The 10,471-nt window shown below is 40.7% G+C and overlaps 1 protein-coding gene across 1 annotated transcript in view; it reads left to right on the top strand.

Moving 5' to 3' along the window:
- LOC125870224 (uncharacterized) overlaps window positions 1-10,471 on the top strand; it is a 1,100,495-nt gene that overhangs the window by 445,707 nt on the left and 644,317 nt on the right. The gene's annotated exons all lie outside the window — the stretch shown is intronic.

The following is a 10,471-nucleotide window of genomic DNA, read 5'->3' as shown; positions in this document are numbered from 1 at the left end:
CCAGAAAATTTACTTGAATTGCAAAGCCAAAATCTTCAAAACAAACTTTAGAAATCAATAATTGCTAGGGTTGCAAATTAATCTCCAAAGTTACAAAGCAAAAATAGAATAATAGTGTCTAACCCCCAAAAACGAGGTTTACATGTCCTATTTATAGAAAACAAATCCTAAATAAAAAGGGAAACAAATTAAGGAAAGTTTTGTTCAGGTACGCGTCTTCGATCCACGAGACTGACTTACGGACCGTCGATCGATCTACGGTCCGTAAGTCACTTCCGTCACTCGGGACTTAGAAAATATTTCATCTTCCCAAAAATCATCTTCTCTGAAGCAAACGACGGACCAACAGTACGGACCGTAGATCGACCTACGGTCCGTCAATACCTTCCGTAGCTCCATACTTGGCATTTTCAAAAATCAGGTACTAAAACCCTCGCAGTCTCAATCTACGGATCAACAGTACGGTCCGTAGATCAATCTACGGACCGTCAATGGGCACCGTGGTTCCACACTTGGTCAGATTTCCCTGATTTGTCCTCAACACTTTCCTGCTGATCTACGGTCCTCACCTACGGACCGTGAATGGACCTACGGTCCGTAGATGACCTCCGTGGATGCCCTTTTCTGCATTTTCTTCAGCTGTCTCTAAACTTTCGCGCCTGGACACATTTCCTGCAAAACATGATAAAACACATAAAAACCAATATAAGAAGGCCCTAGACACACACAACTTGTAAGTGAAATGTATTAGAAATACCTTAAACTCACGGTATATCAGACATCAGATTCCATGGCTTAGCTCTCATGGTCTATGTCGGTTAAATGCCTATTCCCATCATGTGAGATGTGCATTATAGTTTCTTGAGAAGTTCTATGAAGTGTGGGTAGTAGTATGAGATGCTATCCATACATGGCACGAGTAGGCTTCAAGAGGGCTATAGTGAGTTCTCTAAGTCTTAACGACTAATGAATGAAAGTCATCTAAATGAAGTAAATGAAGAATATTGACTCTTAAATGCTTAATGTGATATGCATGCTATACTTGGGTTGTATTATGAGTTATTTTCCCTTTTCATGCCTTATGAAATGTTATGTCTCTTATGTATGAATATGGTGTAAAGGTGAAAAGGAAGAAATGGTAAGTTCACCTTTGGTGACCTTAATGTGGTGCCTTGGTGTGGATGGTGGTATGGGACGCCATCCATGCATTGCACAAGGTATAACATGAGGGTTATTTAAGGTGAAGGTCCAAGGTGAAGGTAATGGTTTACATTATGATAATGTCTAAATGTGGAGTTATGACTTGTATGATGGTTATACTTGTATTGTATGTCTCTCATGCTATTGTTAATCGTATTTCTAAAAAGTGGTATAATGCATGGTTTCCAACCAAATGTCCCTTTTAAAGCATGTTTTTGCATGGTCATCATACTAAGTACATTTCTGTGTGCTAACCCAAATTTCTCTTATTTTTACTACAAGTGTAGGTTCCGACAAATGATTGCTTCTAGCTAGATAGAAGTGCTTGGATTGCTATTCCTCCAAGGCTAGAGTGGTACGTCCTCATAGATCGAGGACAACTGCCTTTTTGAAGTTTCTTTCCTTTTTCATGTAATAGACATTTAGTAGTATTACAATTGTAAAGGGTTGTGTCCCTACTTTTGTCTTGATATTCTGTTTAAGATGGCCATGTGATATTTAGACTTCCGCTGTGTTTTTTGAAAGATTGTTAAATGAATGTTTTGAATCGTATGGTTTTAGATGAAAAGTTTTAATTATGTACTATTTCTATTACCTATGCCATGAATGAATGCTATGAGGCTTGTATAAGACCCTTTCTGGGTCGAGTACGCCGTGTTATGACTAGGGGGTGTTCTCGGGTCATGACAATAGTATTGGTCGACGACCACGATCCATGGACCGTGGGGTAACCTAAGGACCGTAGATCTAGGTTTGTCATTCCAAGTAACATAACAGTAGCCCAAGTTGTGAACCACGACATGGTGATTAATGTTTCAAGCACACCTCATCCAATTCTAGGTGCAAACGATCGTTAACTAGTAGAAAACCCAACAAAGGGTTGGGGTCAAACCCATAGGGAGCGGTACGTGTTCAAACTCAAGTATGAAGTACAAACGTGATCTAATAAGTTATAGGAATAGATATTACTGAAAAAGACATGTAAACAAGTCTAAGGGGATGACACGAATGTCAGATGGGGGGTTTTGGTTTGTAATTATAAGCTACAACACAATCAAACACTAAGGAAATAACAATATAGAGAAGAGTTCTCGGGGTGTGATCGATTATAGGCAAATTTCACTATATGGGTAATTTGAAATACTAATAAATAACTAAATATCACTGGGTAGGCTGGACTATGAGTGAAATAGTTTTCTCTCGAACAACTATCACATTTCAAGTGATTTTTTCGAACATCAACAAGCTTATCAAATAAGAACAACCCACAACCTTAATACCTCCACTTTCTCTAGCTAGATGGGTAGGATTGAGTTTAGGATTCACTCTTTCGAGCTGAACCCATATGAACCCAATACCTACAAACCATTAATTAAAAGCTTTGGTTCTAAAACCTCTCTCTCAAGCAAGCTAAGAACTCAAAATTAGAATTACATTTGCAACTACGATTCATTGATTACAACATAACTAATGATTAAACCCACTTCTATTAAGCATTTAAATCAGTAATAATCAATATCCATAAGCTAATTCAACTCATAATCACATGATCACACCCCGAGAATTGTGGTTTTAGCCACACATTATAAAAATAGAGAAACGATTACCAAATACATTCACCATGATTTGGGTAAAGGTTCCCAAGTTTTTACAATGGTCCAAATTTAAGAAATTTAGAAATCCACTTGCAAATCCTCAAAGTCTACAATAAGAACTACAAACTAAAAGAAAAACTTTAACTCTAGAATGGGAACTACAATATCTGGGAGAAAGCTGCTCAAAATTCCTTTTAAAATCCAATTTATAGTTTCCCAAAATTTATCCTGAAAGTCTTGTTGGCGGATTAAGTTAGGTTCGCCGAGTGGTTTGGTGATCCGCGTTTGCTTCCTTCCATCGCCATTTTGCATTGGTCGTCAGCCTCCCAGGTCCTGTAACTTTAGACGATCCAACTTATTATCGCGGAGTGGATCGACGATTCACCGATTGGCCATTTCTGTCGCCAACTTGGTTTCTTCCCCAGGTCTGGTACACTACAACTTTAGGCGAGCTAAAGAGCCACTCAGGGGTTCGCCGAGTGGTCTTCGAGATTACCAGGATCACTTTTCTCCACTTCTTGAGCTTGTTTTTCTCCTTTTTGCCTGTTAGTGTCCTTGCCTTGCTCCTAAGCTCACATACCTGAAAATCAATGCTTTAACATTAGTTTATAGCATAAATTAGGCATTTGAGGACACTAAAACTATCAAAAGAAAGCCCTAAATGAGTCCAAATCACGGACTCATCACATGAACTAAGGTCTGTCGTTCAATCGACGGAACGTTATGCATGACCGTGGTTCAAACTTCAGAGACCAAAAAGTTGGCTTCCTAATCTACGGAGGGGACTGACGGCCCGTCATTCAATCGATGGTCCGTAGGTACCCATCATAGGTTAAAAAACCAGTTACTGTCCTACAATTTTTAATTTTTTTCTGAATTCAATTTTGTTCTAAAAAAAATTCTTGGTTCTTTTTAAGTTCTTTGGTTACTAGTCTCCTACAGGTCAAATGACGCCAAAGAAAGCACCCATCTACCAGAGAAAAGGAAAGTCCAAGTTTGTGGCATCCTCCCTCCGACTGAGTCTAGTGGGGATGAGTATGTCCCGGAGACCACTAAAGGCTCTCCCATTGCACCTGTTACCACGAGGCACATGTCTAGGCATGTCATATCATTGGACGATGAGGTCGAGGTCACTGCCCTCCAGTCTGAGGAGGGGGCCCAGTCTGCAGGAGAGTCACAGTCCAGCTTAGAGTCGCAATTTGGCTCCGGTTCTAGCGATACAACAACCTCAACCTCTGATGCCACTAGCTCCGGTGAAGCTCATGATCCCCCTAATATTAGAGTTGAGCTGGTACACATCTCCACTGAGCCGAACATGTGGTGCGTCGAAGGGCAACTTCAGATCCACTTTGATGGGAAAGCTTTGCATGAACACCGGAAGGTTGTTCGGGCTATCACTGAGGAGCATCTAGTGTTAACTGGGGGCCTCCACACTGTGCCCACTATTTCTTAACTTTTTAAGAAGCATATATCTGATTTCATGGTGTAAAATCAGGCAAATATAGCGAGGAGATAGTGAGGGAGTTCTATGTTTCCTATGCCACCACAGTGAACAATGCCCAACCACCACGAGCCAAGCCTTTGACTCAGCCGTCGTTACTGTCCACTATGGTGAGGGGCCTATCTGTGGACATTCCAGAGTCCACCATCCACCGTTTAATTTAACCCCCGTCACATGCTCAGCCAATTAATACAGCCAAGTATGATTACCGGATGGGGATAGTACTGGACATAAGTTTTTGAGACTCCAAGCAGAGGGAGTCACTACTACGCTGGATGGCCCGGCACATCGCAGATAAGGGAGAGAGCACCGAGTGGGTACAAAATATGCAGCTACCGATTAGGAATGCAACTCTGAGTTTTCCAGCAAAATTTTGGTAGTCCATCGTTCGACACAGACTGTCCCCCACACATGCGAAAAATGTTGTTACGTGGGACCGTGCGGTGATTCTTGTTGCATTGATGGCAGGGTTTAAGATTGACTTTGCCAGGATCATCCTCGCAGAGACACATAAGAGGGCTTTTCGGTGAACTACTACCTTGCCCTTTCTAAGCCTAATTTTTTTCTTGTGTAGAGAGGCTACTATGCCAATATGGCATTGTGATAGGTTGGCCAACTTGACCAAGTTGGTTGATATGGGGTTGATACAAGATGACACAAATCTAGTAGCCCCCCGAAAGAGTGCATTGGTTGTAGTCCCTCCATTGAGTGATGATCTACCTAGGGATGTTGAGCAGACTGAAGTTGAGTAGGTTGATGATGTGACAATGCTTGCCACTACGGCGTAGGCCGAGGCACAAGCTCCCCCTTCGAGCTCCACCAGTCATGATGCGAGTTTTTCACATGCTACTACCCCTTTGGTGTTAGTTTTGATACCTGTGGCCCGAGTCCAAAAATTAGAGACTCAGATGGCTACCCTATTGCAGCATATTAGACCATGGATGCAGAGGCCTTTGGAGGAGTCGGAGGCTCGCATGGAGAGGAAGATGGATGAGAAGATCAAGGTGGTCCACAAACGGTTAGATGCATTCGATCTCAGGGTATTAGAGAGGCCTAACTTGGGCCAACTATTGATTTTACCACTTTCTAGACGGAGTTGGATAGGCTCCTAGTTGAGGTGGATGCTCTTATTGCTCCTGTCGAGGTTGTCCCTGGGCCCACACCTGAGGTACATGTGCACGATGTGATGCTGAGTGCATTATTTGGGAATGCGATACTGGAACCTGACCCTTCTCGTGCGGCTGGGAAGCACACCTACTCTTCTTAGCACACTAGTGACACTGATGAGGCCCGACGGGCTAGGAAGAGAGAGTGGCAGTAGTTGGAGGCAGCACAACGACAGTCTATTTTCGAGGAGGAGTTGCAGCAGCAGAGAGCACGTGAGATGGGTGCAGGTGCATATGTGTCGAGGAACACTACTGATGGTGCTCCCACTACCATTGAGGGCATCACTTGTGCTTATCTAACGAGTTTTGTGAAACTGAACCCACACGCTTCTTGATGAGTCTTTGGTGCATACGCGACACAGGTTTGCTGCACCCTTTGTTTTACATTTTGTTTTGTGCATTGAGGGAAATTGCACCATATTTTCGTGGGAATGGGGTAAATGGGTTGTGAGTGGTAGGGTGAAGTCTGAGTAACCTGCTCATAACCCTCCCTTTAGATTTTCTTGCATGTGTTCTTTTTCTCCAAAGGACTGTTTTACATTTTTGTTGAACCAACATATTTAGGATTGTATAAGTATATAAGTAGACTAAATGAATGAAATTCTGATGGAACAAGAGCATAAAAATTAATACCTTTCCAAAATTTCAAATTATGCTATATATGTAGGCTTAACGAGTTGAATGTGTTGGATCTTCATATGAATTGATAAGAATCGATATGATAGCATGACTTAAGCTAGAACTTGATCTAGATGCTTCAATGATTCGATAATGGAACAATGTGCCAAGTGTGTGTGAGGTGATTTTGTATATTCATATAGTAAGTGCCAATCTAGAACTTACCTCGTTGGTCCTTCTAAGATGATCTAGCCTGGAAATTGGGAAATAATCATAGGCCTTTGTTGATAATAAGTCCACTTGAGCCTAAATGAAACCAACCAAAAGAAATAAATGCTCCCCTTGATCCAAATGTTTGAGCCTAACGAATACCATTTTTTCAATACACCTAACTCACCTTACCTAAAATGTGCTCTTCCCCTGGTCCCTCCTTGGACATTGTGCACCTTAACTTAGGCCAAAAGCCTAAGTTGATGGTGGATAATTCAGAGGTTACCTTAATCTTGGCCCTGGTCATACCTAGATCATCGTGCACCTCAACTCATGCAAAATACATAAGTTGAGGGTGGCTATGAATAAGGAAAACTGCAACAAAAAAGGTATGAAATGAAGAGGAAAAAAAAGAAAGGATAGTGAAAGGTGTAACTGAATCCAAAAGAAAGAAAAGAGTGATAATGCTTGAATAAAAGATGAAAAGAAAAATGAAGCAAGAAAGAATGAAAAGGTTAAAGCCACATCTGTGCTGAAATAAGTCTAGGAAAAGAGTAGAAAACAAAACGATGTCAAAAAAAAATTTGGTTTTCAACAGAGGTAAATGACATATGTAATGTCAATGAGGGCAGAAAAGTCACTAGAATATCCAAATGTATCATACCTGACCTTGAGCCTACGTTACAAGCTTAGAAAGCCCTATAGTGATCCTAGTTAAACAGTCTGAAAAGTCAAAACAGAGAAAATAAGGGCAATCCTATGGTATTAAGCACGAACTATATTTGAATTCACTTCTGAGCGTGAGTGGTTACTAAATCCTTAAGCTAAGATATCAGCTTTTGTGTACGAAAAAGGATATCTTTGTGATAAGGGCACTAGTTACACTGTTGGAAAGTTGGTATCTTGGTGATGATATTTGTTGGTCTGTTATGTCATAATTTGATCCACATGAGTTATCTTATGGAGTCTAAATGAGAGGATTTGCAATGCGTGAATGAGTTAATGGAGAAAGCCATGTGATTGCTTGAGTTTGTGTGTTTGCTTGTGCACGAGTGTCGTTTAGATTTTATTGTGTCGCTTGAGGACAAACAACAATTTTAAGTTGAGGGTGTTGATGTATCGTGAGTTTATGGTATTTTTGATGCATTATACTTGAAGTTTGTGTGAGTCTTGGGCATTTTGTTATTAGATATGATGGTACTTTGATATAAATTTTTAAGGAAATAGGTTTGGACCAGTTGAGTGAGAAAAGAGCTAAAGTTGGCAGTTGACGGAGCCCAATCACGAGCCGTCGTCCAGTCGATGAGCCATAGGTGTAGGCGTGGAATGTGCATTCAAGGATGTCTGACCAAGTGTGGAACCACGGAGGCAAACAATACCCCATAGTATGGACGACGGATCGTAGGTTACTTATCGTCATTTGATTCAGAAAGCTGAGTTCAGCACTTGAACCACATAGGAACACGAAGGACCGGAAACTGACTTACGGATAGGTGATGACCGTCGATTTGTAGACCAATAAATTTGGCCAACTATTGAACCATAGAGGAGAACCACGGTCCGTTGTTTGTTGCCGTCGATCGAAGCCGCCCCAAGCTGAAATTTCCTATATTTTCTTTTCCTACTTTTTTTAGGATTTAGTTTCTATAAATATAAGTTGTATTTTTTGTTTTTTAGGGGTTAGACTTTTTGGGATATTTTGTTTCTACTTTGAGAATTATTTTGCAAACACTTTTGACAATTAGTTCTCAAAGTTTGGTTTATGGTATTTGCTTTTGATTTTCAATTCAAGATTACGGTATTCATCTATTCTAATTGTAAGTTCATGATTTATTTTGTAGGCCCTAATATGAATTGTGAATTCTCAAGCATGAGTAACTAAATCCACAACTAGGGTTGTGGGAACTATGAGTAATTAACAATGTATGACTAATAATTAAGTAATTCTAGAATAGTGTTAATGCATATATTGTTAATCCATTCATTTAGACTGCTTTCTAGCAGTGCACAACGTTGGAACTCGCCTCATTCCTACTTGTCGGACCAAGGAGGTAACGAATGAGAAAGGGATTAAACAACGGAGATTTAGACGTGTTTAGCCGCTATCTAATTGCCTGACCCTAATTTTGCGAAAGCTAATCCGGGGTTAAGGGTAAGGGTTAGTAAAGCATACATCCGTAGATGGACTAAGTTGCATGGTGAAATTCCTTACTTGGAGGACCAATCACTTAGGGATACCTAACTTATCAACCTTGCATGTTAACACTAGGCTAGAGTTATTATTATTAGGAATACTGTGTTAAGAGCATGTAGGAAACACTTCTGCCCTAGTTTTCGTCTCATATTAATATCTGCGAATCCTGTTTACTTGTCAATTATTGATATAAATCAACAAACCGATATTTTATTTACAAACCTCCTCTTCTTTTGTTACTTTTTCAGAAATAGTTTGACTAAACGTAGACAATCGTAAGTTGGCTTAAGTTTAAACCATATTCCTCGTGGGATCGACCCTAACCTAAAATTTAGGTTCTTTATTTGACAACGAACGCTTATACTTCTTTCGGGAGGTGTAATTTGGGCGTATCAAGCACCGGGGTCAAATAAAGCATAAATATCAAGTTGGAAGACTTTCAACGGTCCGGTAACCACATCAGGAGAACCCTCTTGTTTACCACGAGTCTGAAATGCATAAAATTTGTTTTGCTTCTGACTTCCACTAGGACCAAATGGAGGATTAGGTTGAGCTCGTCAACGACTATCTCCCTCATTCTTAGAAACTGAGGGACAATCCCTTATCTTGTGTTCCATCTTACCACAACCAAAGCAAGCAATGGAACCCGCAAGACATCTACCCTCATGCTTCTTTCCACACTTAGGACAAGTAGGCAATGAAGATCCACTACCATTTCCTCCTTAAAGCTTAGGGTTAGACACCCTATCTTTTTTGAACTTAGGAGGAGCGTTGGAGGAATCTTGGCTGGAGAACCTTTGTTGAAACTTAGAATGACTATGCCCATCGGAACTTGAATGTGAGAAGTTACCATTACCGGTCTTAGCCCTCTTTGCCTCCCTAGACCGTTCCTTAAGTTTCTCCTCTTCAGTTTGTTGAGCATGAACCATGAGACGAGAAATGTCCATATCATTAATAAGCATAGCGGTACGACATTCATTAACTACGATATCAAACACACCCGAAACAAACTTACTCATCCTTGCCCTAGGATCGACAATCATAGTAGGAACATATCTAGACAATTGTGTGAACTTCAAAGCATATTCCTTCACACTTATATTTCCTTGACGAAGGCTGATGAACTCAAGCACCTTTGCCTCCCTCATCTTAAGGGAAAAGAACCTATCAAGGACCCGCATCTTCCATTCTCTTTAATTTCCATTGGTTGAACCATAATTGAGCAACACCTTTAAGTTGATAAGCGACCAATTCCATTTTTTCCACCGGCGTCACTCCCATGATCATCAACACCTTGTAAACCTCATCAATGAAATCTTGAGGTTCTTCCTCAACCTTAGAACCATGAAACTCCAGAGGATTCATTCTAGTGAAGTACCTTTCTCTAGATGTCGCTGTACCCATATTTTGGGTTCACGGGGACCGCAACTTCCCTATTGGCTTGGGCCATCATGGATTGAGCCAATACTCGAAAAGCAGCCCTAAATTCCTCATTAGTCACTTGCTCGGCCAAAAGGTCGGTCAGAACTGGAGGAGTTTAAGGAAGATCTTCTTGTTCCACATTCTCTCCCGCATTCCTTCTAGCATATACTCTTTGAGTAGCCATATCCTGTAGAGCATCTAGTAAGGATTAGGAGACAGACTTTATCGAGTTAAACTTTATCGTACGACTTTAGAGTAATGAAAGAAGTGGAGTTTCCTAAACATCTTATAGCCTTTCATTCATAAATGTGGCTCGCTTCACACTCATGAACAAGACTCTACTCGACGTGTCTTATGAGACTTCCTAGGACCTTTCTAAACCTTGTGCTCTAATTACAAAGTTTGCTACGACCCAAGGTTGACCCTATGCGTAACATGGCGTATAGGACCCTGAGAAGCCCTATACAAGCCTCTTAGCTTTTATCATACAAGATACTAGAATATAAGAAATTTAAAGATAGTTTCAACATATAAGAGTTTTATAGAGAAAAGCGGAAATCTAAAC

The sequence above is a fragment of the Solanum stenotomum genome, chromosome 7 (genome assembly GCF_019186545.1).
Source record: "Solanum stenotomum isolate F172 chromosome 7, ASM1918654v1, whole genome shotgun sequence".
NCBI classification, from domain to species: Eukaryota; Viridiplantae; Streptophyta; class Magnoliopsida; order Solanales; family Solanaceae; genus Solanum; species Solanum stenotomum.
This window is presented reverse-complemented; position numbering and strand designations above follow the sequence as displayed.